This window comes from Monodon monoceros, unplaced genomic scaffold (assembly GCF_005190385.1).
Source record: "Monodon monoceros isolate NGI ecotype Baffin Bay Population unplaced genomic scaffold, NGI_Narwhal_1 Super_Scaffold_7, whole genome shotgun sequence".
Taxonomy (NCBI): Eukaryota; Metazoa; Chordata; class Mammalia; order Artiodactyla; family Monodontidae; genus Monodon; species Monodon monoceros.
In genome coordinates, this window is record NW_021703784.1 from 89713462 (window position 1) to 89740433 (window position 26972).

The following is a 26972-nucleotide window of genomic DNA, read 5'->3' on the forward strand; positions in this document are numbered from 1 at the left end:
TTTCAAACTCTAGATTGTCAGAATTCCAAGACTTCAAAGTCCATCAGGTAAAAGGGATCCAGAATTCACTTAAGACAGTTAAAATGCTGCTTTAAAATGATTTTTCAATTGAAGGTATTTTGCAGTCTTTATGCTTTTCATCCTTTGCATCAACAGAAAAGTGTGGTTGGAACTATTACCTAAATTTCATCACTTATTTAAAGTGAGTCATGCCTCTTTTTTTTTTTTTTTTTTTAAAGAGGACCACTGCTGTGAGCACAGTGATTTTCTTTTTTTTTTTTAAAGCAGATGTTGGGGGTAGGAGTTTATTTATTTATTTTATTTTTGCTGTGTTGGGCCTTCGTTTCTGTGCGAGGGCTTTCTCTAGTTGTGGCGAGCGGGGGTCACTCTTCATCGCGGTGCGCGGGCCTCTCACTTTCGCGGCCTCTCTTGTTGCGGAGCACAGGCTCCAGACGCACAGACTCAGTAGTTGTGGCTCACGGGCCTAGTTCCTCCGCGGCATGTGGGCTCCTCCCAGACCAGGGTTTGAACCCGTGTCCCCTGCATTAGCAGGCAGATTCTCAACCACTGCGCCACCAGGGAAGCCCCGAGTCATGCCTCTTTTTATTTTTCTTCTGTAAATCCATGAATGCTTTGTGGTGATGACTTCAATACAGAGATCACATATGGAGTTGGTGTATTCATCATTTGTCCCCCTAAGTCATACAAGGCCACTCAGAAAACTTGCTTGTCCTTCTTAACTACAACCAAACTGCCTGACTTCTATTTCAATTAATATGTGCTTCTGTGTTGTCTGAAGAAAAAAAATCAGTAAATGATTTATGACACTAATAATAGAAATAATATTTTGTCGTATTGAGAGGTGTTATTTTTGATATTTACCCCCAAAAGCATCATTTAGAAAGGATCACCCATGATTTCTTTTTTTCTTTTTCGTGTGTTCAAAATAAGATGGCCTTTGACAAGTTTTATGTGTGTCACAAATCAAGTTTTGAAAGAGTCATTTTAAAGATTCATTTAATAATTCATGGAACTATGAAAGGACAGCAATTAGGGAAAATATAAGTATATATCATATCCAAATAAAATTAGACTAGATAAAATAATTAAATTGATCAAATCATTGGGAAACTCAATATAAAAGAGAATATTTTGCACATCTGAGAAGAATAATTTTGAAATAACAAAATAAATTACTCAAAGAAAATATGGAAACTTCTGACTATATTATATATGTATGTATACACAATTAAAATATAACTATATCCGTAAAAATTAATAAATAGAAAAGCACAAATGTTCAGGCAGTTCAAGATCTTTAAGAACATGTTCTGAATCATTAACAACATCTATAGGAGTACAACTGTATGGAACTTTTACATTTTAAACCATACATTTACAGATTTCACTTTTTATAACAGATACAAAATTTTGTAATTATAAAATAAAAAGATTTTAGTTAGATTATATAAGAAATGTAATTTGATATCTAAAATAAGGAAGGGCATTTAGAGACCCAAATCTTAAGGTTGCGATTCTCTTTTTCTTTGAAATAATGTTGCTGAACTTTTCTTGACATCTTAAAAGACCCAGGTTTGCTTTGATGTTTGGGTGATGACTGGGTAAAGACTCATATTTGATCTGTCATTTCCACTCTTTTAATTACTGTGGAAGATGGCTTACATACTGAGAAGAGAATTCTTGTACAAACAGGGTGGATATTTGAAGACAAGCAAAATTTGGCATCAAGTGAAAAACCACAGATTCTTAACGTTATTTAAATCACTTTTTAGATTTAGTCCAATGAAAACATTTATGTGAAATATTAAAAAAGCCAACACTTCAAAACCAGGGAATTTGCTTTTGATCCCTTTTGCTGGAGTAATTATTGATACTTGAGATTACAAGGAGTCTATGAAAAATACTCTTTATCTATATTTGCATATTAATGAAGGCAGATGGTATTTCAGAAAAGAAAGAAAATAATCCTACACTGAGCGATCCCTAAGTATCGCTTTTGTCTAGATGCATGTTGGGGTTTTATTTCCTTGCTTGTTTAAGGTCAAATGCTCTTATATTTTGTGGTTGCATTTTTAAACCAAAAATGCATGTTTAAAATTTCTGTAAAACCCAGTCATTTCTTTGCAAGTAAACCATCAAATTCAATTCAAGTGCCCACTATAAAATAGAATCTCTGCAATGTTCTGTGGTTATAAAGATGGTTAAGACAGAGTCCCTGACTTCCTGAATTTAATTCCCATCATTGTAGCTAAGAAGCTACTAGAAAGATTGTTTTCAATTCCATCTTTTGTGATCTAAGATATTGTTAGATATCTGATCAAGGTATTGTTAAAAGCACACTCTTCAGGGTCACTCCTGTAAGCTTCCCTTTCTTCTTCTTATCATAGATTTTGAAGGCTGGATGAAAACATTAACTTTAATAACAGCAAAAGAGCAATGGCAATAATATCTATGGAACACAGGAACTGTGCTGAAGAACTGAAGACAAAGAAATGATCTCATCCTATTAATAATCCCATGTCATTTCTCCAGAGAAGACATACAGATGGCCAGTAGGCACATGAAAAGATGCTCAACATCACCAATTATTAGAGAAATACAAATCAAAACTACCATGAGGTATCACCTCACACTGGTCAGAATGGCCATCATTAAAATGTCTACAAATAACAAATGCTGGAGAGGGTGTGGAGAAAAGGGGACCCTCTTACACTGTTGGTGGGAATGTAAGTTAATACAGCCACTATGGAAAACAGTGTGGAGGTTCCTCAGAAAACTAAAAATAGAATTAACATATGATCCAGCAATCCCACTCCTGAGAATATACCTGGACAAAACTATAATTTGAAAAGATACATGAACCCTTATGTTCATGGCAGCACTATTCACAGTAGCCAAAACATGGAAACAACCTAAATGTCCATCAGCAGATGAATGGATAAGGAAGATGTGGTACATATATACAGTGGAATACTACTCAGCCATAAAAAAGAATGAAATAATGCCATTTGCAGTAACACAGATGCAACTAGAGATTATCATACTAAGTGAAGTAAGTCAGAAAGAGAAAGTCAAATACCATGTATCACTTATATGTGGAATCTAAAATATGGCACAAATGAACCTATCTACAAAACAGAAACAGACTCATAGACACAGAGAACAGACTTGTGGTTGCCAAGGGGGAGGGCAGCAGGGAGAGGGATGGAGTGGGGGTTTGGGGTTGGTAGGTACAAATGATTACATTTAGAATGGATAAACAACAAGGTCCTACTGTATAGCACAGGGAACTATATTCAATATCCTGTGATAAACCATAATGGAAAAGAATATGAAAAACTGTCTATATGTGAATAACTGAGTCACTTTGCTGTACAGCAGAGATTAGCACAGCACTGTAAATCAACTCTACTTCAATTTAAAAAAAGATATAATGTTGGAAATGGAAGTATCAGGTATGAAGCAAATGATTTAACAACAATTTTACCATCAACAATGGAGGAAGGGGGACAGTAAGAATTTGTCAGCATTTATTTTAAAGAAAGAAATACTTTATCAAGTCACCATGAATATGTCTAGCACTGTTCATGTCAATCCTGTTGGATATTTATCAATACATTGAATTAAACAGAAAAAGAAACTGTGGCCTTTAAAAAAAATAATCCTATGTCAGAGGTGCTCTATGTGTCACCATTTTACAGAAGAGGAAACTGAGGCACAAATAGGTTAACTAACAAATAGCAGAGTAAGGGTTTTAGCCAGGAGCCATCTGACTCCAAGGACCTGATACAGCATCTCATTCAGTTTCTTGCCAAGGCTGGTAGTACTTCATGTAGTTAAAAGGACAATTTTTGGATTTCCTTATAATTTGTTCAAACCCCTAACTGCCCCTTGACATCTGTGTGACTCTGACCAAGGCATCTGATCTCTCTAAGCCTTGTTTCCTCGTGTATAAAATGAGCACTCTAATATCTAGTTAAAGAACTCCATGAGAAGTAGAAGAGATGGTATGTGTAAAACACTTAGCACAGTGTCTGCACGATTTTAAGCTCTGCATATGTGGTAGCAGTAATTATTATTTTAAACATAATTTTATAGATAGCCAAAATGAGTCAAAGAAAAAAGAACTACTCACTCAGAGTTAGGTAGTATCGGAACTTGAACCTAGGTCTCTTGAAAGCCAGATATATCTCATCTCTCAAAGCAGTTACAAATTCCATGTGGTCCACAGCAAAAACATCATATGTCTGGAAACATATATAAAACTCCTTATTTCCCTGTCAGGCAGTTTCAGATATTCATATTCTTAAGGCTGATATCCGTCAACATCTGACTAAGCTGATAGTCCAGGGTTCCATCTGTTCAGGTGGAGTCTATTCAGTAAACCAGACCCCCCTATTCACACGTGTTCAATCTGCCACCACTAGATCTCTATGACTCTCCTGTCCCAATGATGAGTCCATCCCCCTGTTGGGTTTCAATACAAATCACCTCCTGCCTGCCTTCATATTTTGAACTGGCTTCATTTCAGAGAAAATAACGTGCACCATTTAGGTGAAGGATCATAGAGTTTATCATTATCTGGGGAGATTTCTAAGCCCCAGTTAAAACTAGTGCTAAAATTGTGCTCAATTTGGAAGCAAAGGTCTTAAAAATAGAGTGTATCAAATCATCATCATTAGAATAATAACAATAGTTGTGACTGGCAAAATAGTAGATACTATCCAAAGTGTTTAAATATGCATCATCTCATCTGGTCATAATAACCAACTTGCATATTACCTCTTTTTGAACAAGAATGAAACCAAGGCTCAGATACTTTAAGAAACTTACCTGAAATCACACAGTAAGAGATAGGGCTGAATCTCAAATGCCTGATTGGGACTTTTTCTAATTTACTGTATTCTGTCTTTCTTTCAAGTGAAATGCTTTCATCTTTAAATGTACATCTTAGGTCAAGGCAAGAGTTCCTACCCATGAGAAGGGGTTATCTTCACAAGACATCATTTTACTTGGCCCAGAGAGAATTTGCTACAACCATTAATAGAAACAATTAAGATTTCCTGTTTTGAAGTCTGTGATAAAATATATCCTGTGGCCTTTGCACAAAATTATTTAATGTGATATAGATATTTGTAGTGAATTTAAATCTTACTTCAGCGATTTGGGTGAACTAATTTCCATTTTGAGTCTCCTTACCTCCTTTGTTTCCCGTGATTATGGCTTAGGTATTTGTGTTGTGTTAAGAAACAGGGCATGAGGGCAGGGAAGAGGTTGATTTGGTCAGTTTCATCTGACCATGTGGAAACCCACTAAGATATACACATCCTTGGTGTTTAGGTTTCATTGGCAGCACAAAGGCATCACCACTTCCTGTTCTCTTGGCCACTTTAGGCTCAGCTGCACTTCCTGCCATGTTTCTGGCCATCTCAGGTACAAGAAAATCATCAAATCATTTCCCTGCTTAGGGGATGATGAATTCTGTAAGTATATCTAAGGTCTGATCTGCCAAATACCTCCCAAAACATATTTTCTCCGGTTGCATTCCTTAGTCTTAGAAATGGAACACAGGTCTTCTTGTTCTCACATTCCACAAATGTATCTGAATATTTAAGTGCCTCTCTGGAGCCTGTAGAGGAGGTTAGGCCTCTTTCTCAGGGACTCACCAGTCACTGCATTCTCCTGGCTCCTTCTCTGATTAGCCTTCACTACCATGACCTCTACCACTTACCTCACAGCCTGGACAATGCTTTTCTAGCATAAATTATGTAAGAAATTGACCACTCTTCATGTACTTTCCTAAGTAGTTTATTTAGGATGATTGTGTTTTTACAACTCAAAGCTAGAAAGAACCTCATCTCTTCTGTTTGTTGTCAAATCCCTTCTTAAAGGCGATGAATGCAGAATGGCCTTCTGCTCCCTGTGTGGGATTGCAATGGGGGAAGCCCAGTATGTTAATCAATATTCCCAGAGGGCAACTTTCCCCTGGATATGCACTGAGAGGTATAAAGCTGTATACGACAGAGAAGGAGAATTATTGGTAGAACGTCAGAACTAAGAGTTGGGCTTCCCTGGCGGCGCAGTGGTTGAGAGTCCGCCTGCCGAAGCAGACGACGCAGATTCATGCCCCGGTCCGGGAGGATCCCGCATGCCGCGGAGCGGCTGGGCCCGTGAGCCATGGCCGCTGGGCCTGCGCGTCCGGAGCCTGTGCTCCGCAACGGGAGAGGCCACAGCAGTGAGAGGCCCGCGTACCGCAAAAAAAAAAAAACTAAGAGTAAGTGAAATGTGGACTGTCAATTAAAACAGGGTGAGCATATTAATAAAAAAAATCTAATAAGAATTTTTTAAATCTTTAATTTTCCCGTGGTGATGCCGTAGGCATCTCGCTTGTAGTTAAAAAAATTTAGGATATGTCTTAGTTTCACAATTTACTCTCTGGATAACGCTGGGACACCTACCTATCTTCTATAAGACAGAGCTTCTTTCATAAACAGACTATATATAGGGCGCTTTGGGGACAGTGTATACGCAGAGGCTACACTACTAAAGAAATAGTGTCTCCTAGAAAATAGGTATAGATGTACTTGCATCTTATATAAGATATATATATATATCTTACAAGCTTAGGTGAGGTAATATGGGAAAGTTACCTTATAACCTAGGAAACTCTGACCCTGTGGAGACGCTGCAGATTCGAAGGAAATATCACCGAACCAGGTCGATCCGCCAGATGCACAGTGAGGCAAATGCTGAGAAGCCGAGGTTCACAGCCCACAGAGAGGTTACTTACAAGGCAGCCAAACGAAGTTAGGGGAGAACAATTCTCAGGTCTGCCTCCCCCAAGGTGAGGGGGTTCGGATATTTATGGATAAGCAGGGTGCTCTTAGGCATTGGAGAAAGGCGACAAGGAGAAAGGAGCGAGATACTCGGTGTTTGGAGCAGGCGCATCCGGGAAACACGCTTCTGCATATTCAAAATGGCGGCGCTTAGCGTCCTAAGAGGGTGGAGTTTTCCTGCCCTGCGAAGTCAAAAGGCCATTAAAGCGACAGCTGTGCAGGCCCAGTTTTAGGGTCGGCGGTCCCAACCACGCCCCAGCAGACTTGCACCGGGCAGCAGCTGACGCCGAATTCCTAAAAAACTGCTGGGCTGCGTGAGAGTGGGAAGGTATGCAATTAAAGAGAGGGGAAAAAGAAATAAAAATCCCCTTCCACCACAAAACTAAGGCAGTTTACAAGCAAATGGGTTTTAACAAGCTGTTTCCCATATTGGTTGTTCTGTAAGACAAGTTCAAGAACTAATAGTTATCAGCTTCTGTGAGCTCCATGGGGCACAGAACCACTCCATGGTTTCATTATCTGTAAAAATCCATCAAAGGATATTTTTAAGAGTGAGAAAAGTGATACATGGAAATTATATATATAGCTATAGAGAGAGATATGTCTGTGTATAAAATTTAGCCTTTCTGGAGGTAAACATCCAATAAACTTCGGAATTATGATTCTTTTTTAAAGTAAATTCCCCTTTGAGTTGTTGCCTTCAAATTCCACGTCATCCATATGCCTCTTTTTGTCTTTTTCTTCTAGATTAACATGTCTCAGAAAAGGGAGAAGGGAGCTTCCAGAACACATCCTATAAAGTTGTAACCAGTGAATCCTTAATATCTTCCAATCCCGGTGGAGCCGGATGGCATGTGTAGCTGGGAAGCAGTTGCTTCAAGCCCTTGTTCTTGGCACTGAGCTGCCTGGTTAGGCTGCGTAGCTGGGAATTACATAAAGTGACAGGATTCTGGCCTACGTCCTTTCCCCTGTCAGAGTCATCCTAACACCATACACAAAAATAAACACAAAATGGATTAAAGACATAAATATAAGGCCAGACACTATAAAATTCTTAGAAGAAAACATAGGCAGAACACTGTATGACATAAATCACAGCAAGATCCTTTTTGACCCACCTCCTAGAGAAATGGAAATAAAAACAAAAATAAACAAATGGAACCTAATGAAACTTAAAAGCTTTTGCACAGCAAAGGAAACCATAAAAAAAGATGAAAAGACAGCCCTCAGAACTGGAGAAAATATTTGCAAATGAAGCAACTGACAAAGGATTAATCTCCAAACTTTGCAAGCAGCTCATGCAGCTCAATATCAAAAAAACAAACAACCCAATCCAAAAATATGCAGAAGACCTAAATTGACATTTCTCCAAAGAAGATATACAGATTGCCAAAAAACACATAAAAGGATGTTCAACATCACTAATCATTAGAGAAATGCAAATCAAAACGACAATAAGGTATCACCTCACACCAGTCAGAATGGCCATCATCAAAAAATCTACAAACAATAAATTCTGGAGAGGGTGTGGAGAAAAGGGAACCCTCTTGCACTGCTGGTGAGAATGTAAATTGATACAGCCACGATGGAGAACAGTATGGAGGTTCCTTAAATACTAAAAATAGAACTACCATATGACCCAGCAATCCCACTACTGGGCATACACCCTGAGAAAACCATAATTCAAAGAGTCATGTACCACAATGTTCATTGCAGCTCTATTTACAATAGCCAGGACATGGAAGCAACCTAAGTGTCCAACGACAGATGAATGGATAAAGAAGATGTGGCACATATATACAATGGAATGTTACTCATCCATAAAAAGAAACGAAATTGAGTTATTTGTAGTGAGGTGGATGGACCTAGAGTTTGTCATACAGAGTGAAATAAGTCAGAAAGAGAAAAACAAATACCATATGCTAACACATATATACGATATCTAAATTAAAAAATAAAATGTCATGAAGAACCTAAGGGCAGGACAGGAATAAAGACGCAGACGTAGAGAATGGACATGAGGACACGCGGTGGGGGAAGGGTAAGCTGGGACGAAGTGAGAGATACTACCAAACGTAAAATAGATAGCTAGTGGGCAGCAGCCACATAGCACAGGGAGATCAGCTCGGTGCTTTGTGACCGCCTAAAGGGGTGAGATAGGGAGGGTGGGAGGGAGGCACAAGAGGGAGGAGATATGGGGATATATGTATATGTATAGCTGATTCACTTTGTTATAAAGCAGAAACTAATACACCATTGCAAAGCAATTATACTCCAATAAAGATGTTAAAAAAAAAAAAAAAGGAAAGTATGTCTATTTTTCTTAAGTCTGGAACTGGAAAAAGAAAAGAAACTCAGCTCAGATAAGCATTCCCTGTACTTGGCACTAGTGTGAACCCTTCAGAACAAGGATTTGCATCCACTGAAATTTCCAAATCACTAAGAGCATTTCATTATCCCTTGTTTAAAATTTCTCCCTTCTGCTCCAATATTGGACAGGAATTAAATTTGGCTTTGGAATCGTTCTGTTTTCAAATGTAAATGAAAATGCCATTTGCTGTCAATTTTGATAAGTCATTTATATGTAAAATCTCCCTCTCTTCAAGGTATGGCAGCTGTTTGGAGATCTGATGAATCATTTAACAAGAAAAACCAAGTAGAGTGAATAAATGTTCTTTTATTTCCAATCTTAAAATATGTGCAATTATTTTCATTACAGTGTTCATTTGTGTTGTCTTTCATCACTAATTTCATTTAATCTTTATTAATACCAACAAAATAAACATGAAGATAGACATTTAGAAAAAAAATATTTATGATATAGGTTTTAAAAGGCAACCATTTTGCAGATGTGGAAATAGAATTCCTGGTATTTTCATCTATTATTTTTTGACTACCAAATAAATGTGGAAACCAGTGAGAAGTCATAAGGACTTCACTACAGGAATTCACATTCTAAATCAGTAGTTCTCAGAATTTGGCATGCCTCAGAATCACCTAGAAAGCTTAAGAAAAAGACAGAGATTCCTGGGCCGCATGTCAGTTTCTGATTCAGTAGGTCTGGGATGGGATCTTACAATTTACATGTCTATAAAATTCCCAGGTGATGCTTCTGTTGCTACTCGGGGGATCTCTCACTGAACACTACTCTAAACCATTTTCATAAGCATATTAAAGTAATATGAGTGAGGAAAAGGAAGACTATATATTAAAATTTTGCTCTGAATCACTTTGTTCTCACAATAATAGGCATTTTTGTCTTGTTTGGGAGGTATGCAAGTTAAGGCTCAGATGTGTTAAGCAACATTCTTGAAGCTACCTAAGAAGGGACGCAGCTGGAATTCAAAGGGAGGCCAATGGGATTCTAAAACTGGTTGGAAAATTCAAAACACTTTTTAGGGAAATGCATTTAATGTACTTAAGAGAAGTCATTCTAATGATAAATGGCTACTGCTACTCAGCCCCAGCTTCAGGGAGATAATAGGAAGCAGTGGAGATTACGGTGACCTTTAGAGCGAATCTCTGGCTCAGTGTAAATTGTTACCATGAGGGTTATTATAGAACTATGCCACCCCCCCGCCCCCAAATTATATGCTGAAATCCTAACCCCCAGTACCTCTGAATGTTACTGTATTTGGAGACAGAATCTTTAAAGAGGTAATTAAGATTAAATGAGGTCATATGGTGAGCCTAACCTAATACAGCTGGTGTCCTTATGATAAGAGAGATTGACACACAGAGAGATGACCATGTGAGGACACAGTGAGAAGGTGGCTGTCTGTAAGTCAAGGAGAGAGGTCTCAGACGAAACCAAACCTGCTCACACTTTGATCTTGGACTTCTAGTCTCCAGAACTGTGAGAAAATAAATTTCTACTTTTTAAGCCATCTAGTCAGTGGTATCTTGTTATGGTAGGTCTAGCAAACTAATATGACTGTTGTGTGTTAGCCAACTACATCTTCAGATTGTTTCAGAGAAGTCAGAAATCTGGAATATATGTAAAATCTTCTGATTTTTAAATCTTGGCAACTAAATCAAATTTATTTAAAACACTGCAAGACAAAACTCTGCAGGTAAAATAAAACAGGGTTAATTTCCATTGTCTGTATGGAGGTTGTAGCACATAATGATTGTTTAAAAAATATTAGTGTTCCTTTCCTCTCAGGCAACAGTAAAATTTTGTGGCATTGTTAGAAATATAGTCATTTATCTTGGAGAGTTTCTCCTGGAGTTTTGGGAGTAGAAACCACTTAAACTTGCTTTGTTATCTTCCTTTCTTGTCCTTCCAATTTGAAGCTGATACTAGAAGACTCTCTTGAGAGAGTTGAGATTTAGAAATGTGGAAAGGGAGTCAATTTCTGCAAATTTCTGAGAAACAAAGAAAAGCACCAAAAAGAAAGCGAATTTTTGGCAGGTAGAGAAATTTTGTTTTCCAATGAAGAACCGCAACATGGTAGCCATGGTTGTTGTGCCTCTTTCATGAGACCTCAGTGGACACTTATCAGAAAGATACAAATGGACAAAAGCAGATCCTAGTTACCCATTTTCAAAACACAGGCAGAATGATGGGAAAGTTGATGGAGAGATTCTCATCTCCTTCTGAGTAAAGGATGGATTTAAAAGGCAATGTGGGGAAAGTACTAAAGGTGACGTGCAGGAATCTTAGGACAAGCTCAGTGGGAATTTGAAGTCTTTCTGTCTTTGAACAGAAAAAAAAAAAAAAAAAGAGGCAGCAATTTAAAAAGTCATTCAACATCAGAATCTCTGATACTGACCACCACATTGCATTCATCAAGTCTGAGTCTCCCTGCTGTCTGTGTTTACTGTAACCTTGGAGAAAAGACATTTCCTGCTACAATGGAACCTCATTAGAGTGACTCTCAAATTTTTTGACTGACACCCCCAATAAAAATATTTTTACATTGTTATTTAATACACATATACACATGAATATAACTGAAAAAAATATTTTATAAAACAATGAAACATTTCATGAAACATTACTATGTATGATATCTCAGTATTTGCTTTTCTATTTCATGTTTTTAAAATACTGGTTACAGTCACCAAATTGATTTTATGACTCTCTAAATGGGTGGTAATCCACAATTTAAAAACTTAAGATATTGGAGAAACTGCTTTAAAAAATTTAAGAAATTGAAAGTACCAAAAAGAGTGCATAGTCTGATAATTCAGTTTGATCTGTGCATATCCATAGAAGTTATTCTTAGATTGGTGTAACAGATAGACTAAATGTTAAGATTCAGGAATAAGTTGAGAACATACCACATTCCATGTACTTTCCTAGGTGGCTGTATAAATGAGCACAAAATTGTAAATAAGGTCCCTTCATCATGGACCTTTCTTCTTACAAAGAAACTATTAATAACACATAACTTCATAATATAATGATGGGTTGTAATAAAAACCATGAATAAAAATACAACTTCATGAGACAATGGAAAATCACTGGTAGGAGTATGTTTTTAGATAATGTAGTCATAGTAGAGTTTCCAAAAGTGGTGACTTTTGAGAAAAGACCCGAGTAAAGCAAGGGAAAGAGGCATATGAAGATTGGTCTAGTAAAGAATGTTGAAGGCAGGTGGAATAACAATGTAAAGTCCTGGAGGCAAGAATGAGTTTGGTGAGTTGAAAGAACAAGGCTAAAGGTCTAAAGTAGCAGGAGATAAAATTGGAAGCATACACAGGAGCCAGTGATATAGGAATTTTCAAACATATATATTCAATTTTCAGAATAGTATGGAAAGCCATTGCAGACTTTTGAGGAGAGGAGTGGCATGAGCTGTCATAAATTTTAAATGTACACTCTGGTTGCTTTGAGGATAATTGACCATAGTGGGGAAGCTTAAAGACAGGGAGACCAGTTCAGAGACCTTAATCCAAGTATTAGTGATAGATAAAGATAGTTTTTATTATAGTGGGGCAAATAGATTCAAGATATATTTTAAAGATAAAGCTGGCAGAATTTTCAGATTGACTGGAATAGGAGTATAGTTAAGAAATGAGAAAAAATTTAAATGACATCAAGGATTTTGGCCTGAGTAGTTGAGTACATGGTAGTGCCCTTTACTAAAATGAGAAAGACTGAGAATGGAAAAACTGGAATAGAAATCAAGAGCTCTGCTTTGAAAATTATATATTTGAGCAGTCAGTTATACTTGTAAGGGGCTAGGGAGTGAGCAGCCTAAAGCTTGAGAGAGAGTACACAGCTAGAGCTACATGTTCAGCATTTGGATAATATTTAAAACCATGAAATTAGGTAAGGTCACCTCAGGGAGTATTGAAGATAAAGGAAAGATGAATTCCAAGACTGGTTCCTGAAATATCTAACCTTTATCATTCAGGAAATGGAAGTAAGTCTAGCTGAGGATAATGAGAAGAAACTGTACATAAGGTAGAAAGAAAATCAGGAGAATTCTGTGTCTCAGAAGCCAAGTGAAGAAAATGTTTCAAGAAGGATATTCATTATGTAAAATGCTACTGAGAGGTCAACAAAGACTAAGACGATATATGACTTTGGCAGGATGGTGGTCTCTTATATCAAGGTAATTTCAGTGAAGTTGTGGGGAAGAAAGCCTGCAGTGAATGGGTTCAGGAGAAAATGTGAGGTGAAGAGAAGAAGACAATTAGCATAGACTATACTTTTGAGAACTTTTGCTGTAAAATAGAGAAGAAATGATCAGATAATTGCCAATACTTTTTTGAACAATGATTCTAGACATGTTGTTTTATCTTTGATGGAACCTATTATGGTAGGCTTGCATTCTGAAGGACATAATCCAGTAGAAAATTCTGTGATGACACAGGAAAGGGGATACTTAACTTCAGAAGCAAAGTTTTTGCATAGGTGACAATGTACAATCCAATAAACAAGTGTAGAAATATTTTGATAAGAATGTAGAGTCCGTTCATTTTAACAGAAGGGAAGACAAATTTATTGGCACAAATGCAGGATCACTGATAGATCTTGTGGTGGGAGGACAAAATAGTTCACTTACGATTGCTTCTATTTTCTCAGGGCAATAAGAGGTAAGATACCAGTCAACGGTGAGAAGAAAATGAGAAAGCAAATTGACTAGTAGGCTTCCCAGAAGTACTGAGATCTCACTTGCAGCTTATGGTCATAAATTCCAAGACTAGAGGGCATAATATGTTTTTCTCCAATTATGTTTTGTAAGAGGAAAAGAATAGTTGGAAAGTTATATTTTGCCAGATGAGTAAAATGAAGAAAGGGAAGGGAAGGAAGATAAGGAGCTGAAGTGTGTGTGTAAGGGAGTGATTTTCATGATGGACTATAGAAAGTAAACTGTGGAATGGGAGAGTTGAGGACCCAACAGTGTTCATGGTAAGTAAAATAATAGTAAGTTCAATGAATTAGAGAAAAGATGGGATTGAATAATTACTGGAGTAATTATTACTCCAGAATAAATTAGTTGGAAGTGTTATCGTAGATTTTGATGTTTGCAACTAAGATTTTAGAGGTTGTACAGCTATAGATAATAATAAGGTCTAGTCTACACTTATTGAAAAAGTAGCCAAGGGATAGAGAGGAAAATAGAGCTTGAATTGAGACAATCAAACACTGAGACACTAAATTGCAGGATGGATCACCTCTGGAGACGTTCAAGCATCAAGAAGGAGGATGACCAAGTGCTGAAATCTTCAGTGATTAAAGAATGTTCAAGATGTCTACAGATGACTTCATATAATAGGAGTACTACAGGGTATAATCTGATGGTATGTGCTTCAGAAGAGCTGTATTTGTCCCGAGAATAAGGAAGAAAAGTATTTCTTAATATAAAACTATGAAACAAGGATACCTACCCCAAATCTAGGCCGGGTAGTAGAAAGAGTTTTGCATTATCATCATATATGTGGTAGTGATAGAGTTGGTACTGGTAACAATACCACCACCACATACACACGTTTCCTTATATGTTAAGTAAGGTTCTCCAAAGTCTCTTTTAGATCAAAATATACTATGCCTTCATGAATCCATGATTCCACCTAAGGAAGAAGCACATACACTTAGAAGATAACTGGTTGAGATGAGTGCATAGAAAACCAGGAATAAAAGAGCTCCTTTCTTTCTATTTCCTATCAAACCTCTACCTAGGACAGTGCCTGACAAACAGTAGGAACTCAATACGATTTTTGGGAGGAAATACAGAAAATCAGAAAGGAAGGAGGAAAGGTTGCATACTAGGCACTCATGCCGGCTCTGTCATGTCCACAGCTCCAGGAATACATATCCCAATTCTACCAAGTGAGGATGGGTAAGGTCAAGGCAGGGAGCTCTCCTATCAGGCAATGAGGCAGAGTCTTCATACAGAGAGGGAAATGAAATCTCCTTGGTCTTAAAAAGTCCAAAGCTCCATAGTGGCTGTGCTTATTTTCTCCTAATTTTCTAGGGAAACAGGCTGTAGAAGGAAATTGTGTTCCTGACTCAGAGTGACATTTAGCCATGGCCACTCCCAAAGTTTTGCCTGCTTCAAAGAAAGTTATCTTAGGGACTTCCCTGGTGGTCCAGTAGTTAAGACTCTGCACTTCCACTGCAGGGAGCGTGGGTTCGATCCCAGGTCAGGAACTAAGATCCCACATGCTGCATGGACAATAAATTAATAAATAAACAAATAAATAAATAAGAAAGTTATGTTAGACTATTTTCATAAAGCTTTGTCTCCCTGGAGTAAGCTGCCGTATCCTGGGGAGAACCTCTGCTCCATTCCACTCTGCATTGTTCTGCAATACATTTCTCAAGCAGCTTCCATCCCAGAGGAATCCACAGCCATTGCTTCAGGGCCAATGGCACTTAGCATTTCCTCGGTACTTATCTCCTTGAAGGAACTCTGCAAGCATCAACTAATTAGTCCATAGAAAGGCACTGTGGGAAAAGCATGCTTATTCACTTTTAGGAAGCGGCAACTTAAGTGAAGAAGCAATACCAATGCATCCACTTACAAGGTTACAGAGGGAGTTGGAGTAGGATCTGGAGCTTGTTAGAGAGTGCTCCCAGAGGTTGTGATAAATGTGATTACAAATTAACAGCGTCATAGTTAAACAATGGTGACATTCCTTGAATCCCTTGGTGAAAATGATTATATTTAAAGAAATAGTATATGAGTTAATATAAATAAGGAAAGAGGACCAATTTGATACTAACAGGTAAATAGCTCTAAAAGGGTAGCTATGTAAGGGTGAGACTCATTAATCTGTGCTAATGCTTTGTGAAGTTGAAAACCCTCTCTCTTTCACACATTGAACATGAAAAATAACTTTCCTGGCCATACTATTTCATGTCAGTCTATTTAGACAGTGTCTTTTACAGTCATATTATCTATTATTCTACCTATTTATGCATTCATCCAAGAATGTGTACTGAGTGCTTGATATATACTAGATATTCTGCTGACATTGATGGTAGTGTGGTGTGTAAGACAGGAAAGGTCTTTATCTTTAAGGTGTTTCCTGTCTAGTGAGAAGACAGGAAACTAAATGAGCAATTACCATGAGATTTGTGATTCTATGTTAGAAGAATAAGATACCATGGATGTGGTTAAAGATGGATCAGAATCAAGGGAAACTTCCCAGAAAAAGTAATATTTAAGGGATACATATTTTATGCATATGAGGCAGATAAAAGGATGATTTTTACCTAGATTTCATAACAGTAATAAGACCTATTGACATGTATACTGTTTGATTATTTACACTGTATCTTCAAATTTATTGTCAAATTAGATGTCCTAACCTCCATGAGAGAATTGGGATTATTGTCAAGTGAAAGACCTAAGAGGAAAGAAGCCCAGAAAAGGTAAAGAAGGCAAGACTTGAAAACTGAAAAGTGTCAGAGGTCCAACTTAGGGTCAGGATTTGAATTTTGTTTACAATGATAATCCAACAAAACCTGATGAAGAAATTAGCTCACCCATTCTCAGGCCTGATTTAACCAGAAAATTCCTTCTCTAGGAAGGTACATTCTATGAGCTATTTTAACCAGATGCCTAAGTTTACGTTTTGCTCAAAATTAAAGGGGAATTTTTCTTATGCAAGAGAATGTAACATCAATAGAAGTATGGGACTTTGCTTCATAAACAAGTGGTACTCTTACACACTGGATAATAAAAGCTCCTAAGAGGACATATCAGACCTCTTCATCAATATAGCCAGGTAGCCATGATTTTCTCAGCTTTGAAATCATGGAGCAGCAGCACAAAGTGCTAAGAGTAAAAAGCCTCTTATTTAAAACACAAATATCCATGACAGTAGCAGCAGTATGTAACATAGAACTGGCCAGGGGAAGTGGTTTTTGAATAATTGTTTCTAATGCATTTCCCTGCACTGACAGTATTAAATGTCTGTCTGGCAGAAATTCACAAGTAGTCCTGTGTCTTGAACATTTCCATAAATCAGCAGTATTGCCTTGGAAACAGTTTCCCAGCACCCTCCATTACAGTGAAGCAGATTGGGGCTGAATAACAGGCAGTTAACTGGAACTCTGGTCGTTTGCCTCATTCTGCTACCCTGCACCAAGCTTTTTTTGTTTGAATCAATTCCCCGTCTTCCAGCACTGAAATAGAAGTTGGTGTTTCCAAGAATCTCTATGACCAAATCTCTATGTTTGCAGAGATGGTGATCGCTATATTCATGGTTACATACACCAAACAAAACATTTGGCACGTTCATTAACAGCATTTATTGAACAATTATTTAGCTTCCCCTTTTGCCAGGCTTGGTGCTTCACATGGAGACAAGCACAGTCCCATATTCTAGAGAATCGATTTTGATCCAATAGTGACACAAATACATGTAGAGTTCTATAAGACACATAGTTTTACAGTGTCTGGTGTTTAATCCATTTGGAGTTTATTTTTGTGTATGGTGTTAGCGAGTGTTCTAATTTCATTCTTTTACATGTAGCTGTCCAGTTTTCCCAGCACCACTTATTGAAGAGGCTGTCTTTTCTCCATTGTATATCCTTGCCTCCTTTATCAAAGATAAGGTGACCATAGGTGCATGGGTTTATCTCTGGGCTTTCTATCCTGTTCCATTGATCTATCTTTCTGTTTTTGTGCCAGTACCATACTGTCTTGATTACTGTAGCTTTGTAGTATAGTCTGAAGTCAGGGAGTCTGATTCCTCCAGCTGCGTTTTTCTTTCTCAAGATTGTTTTGGCTATTTGGGGTCTTTTGTGTTTCCATACAAATTGTGAAATTTTTTGTTCTAGTTCTGTGAAAAATGCCATTGGTAGTTTGATAGGGATTGCACTGAATCTGTGGATTGCTTTGGGTAGTATTGTCATTTTCACAATGTTGACTCTTCCAATCCAAGAACATGGTATATCTCTCCATCTGTTGATATCATCTTTAATTTCTTTCATCAGTGTCTTATAGTTTTCTGCATACAGGCCTTTTGTCTCCTTAGGTAGGTTTCTTCCTAGGTATTTTATTCTTTTTGTTTCAATGGTAAATGGGAGTGTTTTCTTAATTTCACTTTCAGATTTTTCATCCTTAGTGTATAGGAATGGAAGACATTTTTTATCTGAATAGTTTATTTATCTGAATATCTGCAGATTGAGCTGACTTTCATCACAGGCCTATGCGACAATACCATCTGGGCTTATTCCTCAGTTCTACTTTGTTTGTTGGCTTCATTCTCAGACAGGCTCACTGTGTTACACTTATGCTTATGTGTCATGTTCTTTGTTTTCATCGTATTTTCAAATGAGGCCGTCACACTTCAAAAGTCTAAGGACTGCAGATCTAAAGATGGAGGCTCTGCATAAGCTGAGAGAGGTGTTGTGCTGATACAGAAGAAGTGAGAAGTTCCACAGATACCTGGATAAGTGTGCTTCTTCTCATTCAATAATCAGTATGAAATGGATGGGAAATCAAGTAAGTGCTGCATCTTTAAATCACATTGTGAGTTCTGAGAGACAAACAACCCAGGGTGTTTTTCATAAAACCTGGAGAAATCTTTTGTGTTTTCCCCAATTAGTTGTAAAGGGCTTCCTGATTTGTCAAATTTAGAAATTCAGGGCTACCATTTCTTCTTCTCTCTCTCGTTCCCTTCTTTTGTTCCTCCTTCCTTCCCTTATCAATGTGTATTGATGTAATGTTTTGCTTTCAATAGCTGCATAATATTTTATAATATTATCAATTATTATATATAATTTATCCACTGTTTCCTTATTTATGTATAATCTTAATTTATTTTGCTGCCATAAAAATACCAAACTAAATACATTTCTTTATATATAAATCCTGAAGTACCACTGTTATATCTGTAGGTTAGATTTGCCACATGAAGTTTGTTGGAAATATTGCTTGAGCAGGACAACATTCTTTCACAAAGACTATATATAGTTTTATTAAAGTTATGACTTCCTTTCAATAAAATGTTGTTATTTCTTAAACTCCAAAGAATTTAATTTCCAAGGATGATCCAAAAGATGATTATTTAGAGTCAATGAGGTGGTTTCATTAGAGTGTTTTAGCAAAAGTTTCAAACTGGCTCTTTGCTTATTGCTGGGCAAAGGGCATTAGCTCTCTTCCTTTTGACACTTTGCTTCAGGATCTGACCAATTTCTCACTTTGGACAAATAAAATAAATGAATGTTTGTGGGGTTTTTTGTTTGTTTGTTTTTGTTTTTTTAAACTTAGTGTCTTTCTTAGGATAAATTTATTTTAAAGAGGGGATCATTGTACCATTCACCCATTTCATGTGAGATTGCCTTGTATGCTCATATCACAAAATTCTATACTCTCACATATAATTCTCAGAAGACAAGCAGCTCAGATTATCCAGCTCCTAACTTCCATGCCCATTCCTGATGCCCTCATCTGTTTTGAATACTTCATTTTTCTCCCATAATACTAATGATGCAATCAATATTTGGAACACTTCACGTGCTTATCTCATTTCATCTTCTCACAACAGTTATCTGATACCGGTAGTCTTACAATTCCCAGTTGAAATGTAGGAAGATTAACACAGTCATGTAATTTGCTCAGGGTCAGACTTAGTAGGTTGTGGAGCCTGGATTAAGCTCTTGAAATATAGGCTAGAGCCTCTACACTTAATTTCTAAGAATTGCTTCTTGGAACAATGTTGACTTCCAGTAGGTACCAAAAATCAGCATCATTCAGAGAGGCTTGAGAAAGGTATACATAATTTGCAATGAAGAAGGGCAACAGGGACCTCTCAGCTTATAAAAACAATCCATGTCTCCTTGGTCAGTTGGTTTTGAGATGGATGTGGAGAAAGATAATTTATTAGGTCCCAGCCTCCATCAGTTTGTTAAGTGTATAATCACAGATCTGCATTTCTAGGGCTACCATAGATAGAACTTGTAATTAGTCTGGATTGACAGCAACAAAATGACCTTTTCTATACCTTCAAGAGCCAATCCACCACTGTCCAAACCCAAGAGGGATCATGAAAGGGTGAGCAGTTGCCAAACAAAACCTAATCTAGAAGGAAGTTAAGTAGGCATTTTAAGTTTTCTATTGCTTTGGTCTTGAACTACTTGGATCACCTTACTCTGGTCCTGATTGAACAAATGCCCTTCCACTCAGATTAAGGCTTATTTCTGGTTATTAAAAACCACAACACCTCTTGGCTCTGTTGTAGCCTCAATTTCCAAATTCAAAGTTTCTCTGGACATTTAAACTTTAGCCATACTGCCCTGTGCCTCTGTTTGGACTTTCAGCTGCTATACGGTCAATTATTTCTAGTTGCTGCCAATAACCCAGTCTTAGGAGATGACTGTGCAAAGACTGCTGACCTGCACTATCTGGTCCTCTTAGGTCTCTTACTCAATCCTGATTTCTAGGTACTCCAAGCAAAGCTTCTGGGTCGGTGAACACATCTACATGCTGAGAGAGTGCCATGCCCCAACTCTACAGGGACAGAGCACCTGTTCTCAAGACACTTCTGGACCTTGCCCTATGAATCTCTTCATCTGGCTGTTCATTCATAGTCTTTATTATATTCCAGAATCCATGCTAAGAATTTAATAAGCACTGTCACATTTGATGCTCAGGAAATTTCTGTGAGGTCAGTTCACTCATTATAACCACTATGAAGATGAGAAAACTAAAGGTCAGAGGTGTTAAGCAGCATTTCTAAGGTCTCACGGCTGGTGAACAGTGAAGCAAGAATTTGACTCCAATACTTTCAACCTTGACATTTACTCAGGACAAGGAATATGCATATATAATTTTCTACACATAGATAACATATAGGTCATTCTAAAAAGTGTATTTCATTCAAAAAGTTTCATCTCATAAGTTAACAAAGCTTATGAACCCAAAATAAGTATTTTTAAGGAAAAGTATTAGGGAAAACAGATACTCCCAACTTTGCAGTCCATGTCTTGGTGCTCAGGCATCCCTTACTTGGCCACAGAAGAATGTTAAAGAGAAATGGAAAACCCTATTAGTTGGCTAACTAAATTTTATCTAGTGAATTAAATACAGTAAATAGATAATATTTAACTTCTAAACAATAACAAAGAGATTTACTTACGGTTGTTCGAAAGGCAACACTTGTAGACATCAATGTAAGATCCCAGGAAGACCAAGAAATCTGAAAAAAAAAAAGGTCACATTTTAAAATAAAACCAGAATATCCAAAGCTAGTCCACAAACCTTGATGACTTCTTAGGGCTTCACGTGTTGGATAATTACCTGAGGAATCCACTTAGCATAACCACCCAGAGGGCTATCATTTGAATTGTCTAAAATTTGATACATTCACTTTTCTTAAAGTTTGAGATAAAATGAAATAGAGTATTGTGAAAAAAAAAACAACAACAATCTCTAATAAGTTCCAATTACCCCTTTGGACAAAAACTCTGCTGCAGAAGGGAATAACAGTTTCTTTATTCCCACACTGTATTAATACTGCAGGTGGGTCAGTTAAAAAGAGCCAATCACACAGTAATTAACGTTTTTAAGAAGCCAAGTATTTCAGACTTCATTTCAGCTCGGGAGAATGTGCCCATAATAAAAAAGTTCCATATGCTGGCACATGGAGTAGGTCAGGCACTTTGGAGGCAGAAGTCCAAATCAGCAGGTGTGTTACACATTTTCTATTTAACACATTTTTTAAACATGACTTCTTGTGAACTGTCTTCAATCTAATGCTCTTATTCACTAGTCCTTCTGATTTTGATATGGGTTTGAGTACAATATCTGTGTTGTGTTATGAGGCACATCCAATTTCTTCACCCGTCTTACACGTCTCTTACAATGGATAAGGTAATACCATCAACAATGGCATTTTAATCTCTCCTGTCCAATCTGGATTAAAATGTGCTCTCATCTTTCACCCATATTGCACTAGCTATATGCTTTTGTCTTTCATTCGTCCAATATTGGAAAGCAGGGCACATGTTCTCTTATGATTAATTATTTTGACAATATTTCAGTGACCTCACAGAGTCATTGAAATCATTGCATTCCTGCTTCTGTGTCACTGTGTCACTTAAATATATGTACCTCAATTCATGATTGGGGAAAACAAACCAACAAACAACTTCCTAACTCAGTCATCATCAGACAACCCTTCTCTGAAGCTGTCAAATCCTATTAAAATAATTGTCCTTTTACTGTAGCCACTTCAAACACACCTCCCCTAACGTTTCTTCCTGAAATCAGTAACAGTGAGGCTGTTTAGATGCATTTTTTTAAGCAAAAGTCCAGAGGGAGCAAACTGGAGGAATCTATACAGGAAGGAAATACAGAATCTGAAATAACATTTCACTATGACTCATATGAAAAAGACCCAGAATCTTCAGTGAGCAGTTAGCAGGCTGTTAGTGAGTGTTTATGACACGCAGAGCTTTGTGCCCCATCATATACAATCCTGTGGTGAGCCATGCTGCTCAAAGTGCGTCCTGTGTATTGGGGCGGAGAGTTGGTAAGGAGATAGGCATAGAAATTGAAAGTTAACACTAGGAACTCCTATATGAATGTAACAGAAATTTTACCTCACTTGAATCTCAAAGTTTTTAAATACTTGTATTTTAAACTCTTTGTTGTGTTTTTTTTCTAATAATTCATTTTTATTGTATTTTATAAACTATTGATCTGAGAGGGAGTGGAAGAAAAAATTGGTCCTTACCACAGATAGTGGGAAAACACTACAGAGAATCCAGAGTATTTCTTAATCAGCTTCGTAGTCCTTCACTGCACCCTTATTAATTCTGTATCTTTGGAAAACCCTAATACATATCCCAAGACAACAAGGAAATGAGATGGCTAGAAAACAAGGTACAATTTACATTCATGTCTTGTCATTCCAACACCCTCATCTCTTGCTGGATGAATGAGCTCTACTGATCAGTAGCATGAGAATCACCTGAGCGCTGGTTAGAAATGCAGAATCTTAGATCCCATTCCAGACCTGTTGAGTCTGTATCAGTATTTTTCAAGATTTCCAGGTGATGTGTATGTACATTAAACTTTGAGATGCATTGGTTCAGACTGTTGCAGGGACTCTCAAAAAATGAGACACGTCATCGTCTCTAAGAATGAAACTAACATTAAAAATTTTTATTGCAACATACAGTGTATTTCATTAGTCAGGGCTTCAGCTCACAAAGAAAAATGCCAGCATACACCTAAGTCCCTAATTTTGATTCATTTCGATTCTAAACTTATTCTCAGCAGTCTTTTGCTACTTGTTTGGCAGAACTTGAAGAGAACAAGAGGAAATCCTAGTGCTTGCCTGGAATTCATATTGGAAATGATTCAGATATAAATCACCCTGGGCACTTTCAATTTAATATAGGCAAATTCAGTTATTCCATATGAACCCTGATATAAGATAAGAGGGAATTGGGCAAGAGACTTCTCTGGTCAGATTTAGTATTAACTTAAAAAAAAAGAAAAAAGAAAAGAAAAACAGGGCCTAAAAACCAGTGGAATGAGCATTTGCTTGAAGAGCTCCTAATTCTAGACGTCAGCTACAAAAGATCTTATAATGAAAGAAAGGTTCATTCTTTAATTAATTCATACACGAGGTGTTTTTCTCTCCAACAGAACTAGGAGCTCTTGAAGGAGCATGCTAAGTATAATATGTTCCTAAAAACCACTGACTCATAACACCTATTGCTGGTCTCTTCTTCCCCTAGGCTAACTCGTTTCCTTGAATATGTTTCTGCTGTTGCAATTTTCACACCTCCCAGAGAGGCAACATGACATGGGGAAAAGAATATACAATTCTTTCTAGAGACAGACAACCTTGGGTTAAATTACCAGCTCTGAGACTTACAAGCTGTGAGTCCTTGAGCAATTTGATTAAACTCTACGAACTTCTGTGGTTATATGAATACCAAATTTGCTACGTTGTAAGAATGGCAACTAACACAACAAGATGTTTGGTAAATGACTATGCAGTTACCATATATATATATGTATATATATACATATATATATATGCTTTTTGGCTACACTGAGCTTTGAATTCCACAAATTCTTTATCCCTAAAATCTCTGTTGATTTACACAGCACTTGGATTGATTGTTGAATGGAAGCTGGATGAATAAAATAATGAATGAATAAATGAATAAATGAATAAATGGAATGGAAGGACTAAACATTAATTGAATTACTCTGATAGAATATAATGCCCACCATTCTTGATTAGTCCTGGAGGTTATCCAGTCTCAGGTATATTGTTATCCTTACAGTTGTAACTTGATTATAATGCAATTTTACAGCTCCAGTTTATATATTAACTTCTCCCATTTGAAAAGCCTTTTCTAACCAGGTCGGCCATCTTGTTTTTTCCTTCCTGTAAATCTGCATAATCCATATATCTCAAATACTCATTTCACTTCATTCATGTGAATTCAACAGTTATGCTAAACATTGTGTTCTGGGAGTTCCTTGAGGTAGGCTCATTACAACCTTCTTGAAAATAAACCTCAGTGCAAACAGCTTTTCTCTGGGGAATTAGAGCTGTTGATGTTCATGAGTTAGGTACATCTTCCACCTCAGGAAATGGCAATAGCAACGGTCTCTTGAGAGTGAAATACCCTAAGGTTATTACAGCCCAATTCTTGTAAGTTATTTTAAACGCTGACTCACAAGCTCAGAAAAATCTTGGCAAGATAGATCGGAACCAGAGTCAGAGTTTGTGTAGGATGTAGCTGTTTGAAAATGAAGCAGCTCAGATAAGGTGTAATATAAAGAAAAAAAAATTCACAAACAGAAATCCTGATGATGGGTGGGAAGTAAGGAATGCGTGTTGAGGAAAGCAATGGAAAAGATGAGGAAGTCTTTTTGTAGCAAAGTACTTAGGAATGACAGACATATTGACTAAGCAGAGTAAAAGGTGTGATACACAAACAGCAACTAATTTGTGATGAGAAATAAGTAGCAGATAAGGGGCTGTTCTTTGCTATCGAAGCAGGTAGCTGTGCATCTATTTTTGGAAACTTATACTCAATTTTATCCAGCTAATCTCTCACTTTTATTGCCATTATTTGCAAATGTTTTTGAATAAAATATTTAAGAGCTGGCTGTAATTTGCCTTTCTTGCTGTGGAGGAGGAAGAAATTTTCCTCTACACTTCTAGATTCTTCTGGCTGGTCTAAGAATTAAATTGGCATGAGCCAGATTAACAGGAGAAAATCCAACAAAAGTTTAACAATGTGTATACATGGGAGAGACCCAGGAAAACTAAATAACTCACCAAATACGAGAGACCAGGAAAACTAAGTAACTCACCAAACTAAGTTTTTGTGTGTGTTTTTTTGTTTGTTTGTTTTGTGTTGTTGTTTTGGCCAAAATGGCCAAAGCCCTCACCTTAAACACCATCATCAGCTAAAGATAAAAGAGGATGTTGGCAGGTAATGGTTTGGGACTTCAAAGGGGAGGAAGGCAATTTACATGGAGATGGAAAAACAAAGGTTTGGTAAACAAATGTTTGTTGGGCCAGTCAGAGACAATGAGACACAGGGAGGAACTTTAACACACAGAGTTTGCTAGGTTCCTCCCTGTCTACACACCTAGTTCATACTAGAGCTCTCTACAGTCATAGCTCCCTTCGGGGACATGTTCTCCATCTACATTATTTTAGGCAGTTGGAGGAAGGTCAAAGGCTCATCCTGAGTCTTTGGGGCTTGAAAAATAATCAGCCTAAATAAATCCTGTGCCAAAAAGACACAATTTGAGGTGGTAAATTTTGCCTCCCTACATCTCCTCAACTCCTATCCTTCACCACACACTCCCCACCCAGCCTGAAAATATATTTGGTGTCAATTTCAAGTTATTGCATTGCCTTAACTGACCACACTCTTTTATTTCCCCGTGGTGCTAAATACTGTGATAATTAAATGAGGCAATTAACTGCTTAGTTCATTGTCCTTTGTATAGTCCAGGAGTTGGCAAACTTTTACTACATAATAAACATTTTAGTGTATGATAAGGGCCTAAGGTCTTTGTTGCAGCTACTGAACTCTGCCATTGCCATGTAAAGGTAGCCATCGGCAATATGTAAACAAATGATTATGGCTGTGTTCCAATAAAGCACTGTTTACAAAAACAGATAGCTAGCAGGCCTAGCTCGGATATGACTCAGATTCTCTGGTTTACTGACCTCTTGTATGGTGTCTGGTACATAATAAGTGCTCAATAAATATAAACTCTGTGTGCTACCAGTTCCCTCCTTTAGAATGGTATTCTCCCCCTGTCTCTCCTGTTCTTCTAGGGAAATCCTACTAATTTTTCTCATGTGAATCCTTTCTCCAGGTAGATTTTCCACTATTATTTTTATTACTATAACCCAAAATTTAATCCTAGTTATTGATGTTTTCATTGTGCCAGGTACCATACTCACTGCTTTAAAAGTATTATCTTAATGCCATCTTCACAAAGCACCATGCAGTTAATATCATGACCATTTTCACAGAAAAGGAAGTTATTGTGGAGAAAGATTAAGTAATGTACCCAAAGCCACTCACCTTGTAAATACTCCTTTCTTTGTGCACCCACTACCAAATAAAATGTGTGTTATCTATTAATTACACTGGTTGGTCATTAAGGTAAGTTTACTCTCTCTGTCTTCTTGGCTGTGTCTGAA

At 37.3% G+C, this 26972-nt stretch overlaps 1 long non-coding RNA gene across 1 annotated transcript; it reads right to left on the bottom strand.

The window, feature by feature from the left end:
• Positions 1 to 583: 583 nt before the first annotated feature.
• On the bottom strand, positions 584 to 26972 carry LOC114886453. The gene is made up of 4 exons (XR_003791346.1): positions 26854 to 26972; positions 21408 to 21467; positions 4157 to 4268; positions 584 to 793 (listed from the first exon to the last, which is right to left on the bottom strand). It is a non-coding gene; the product is annotated as an uncharacterized LOC114886453 (long non-coding RNA).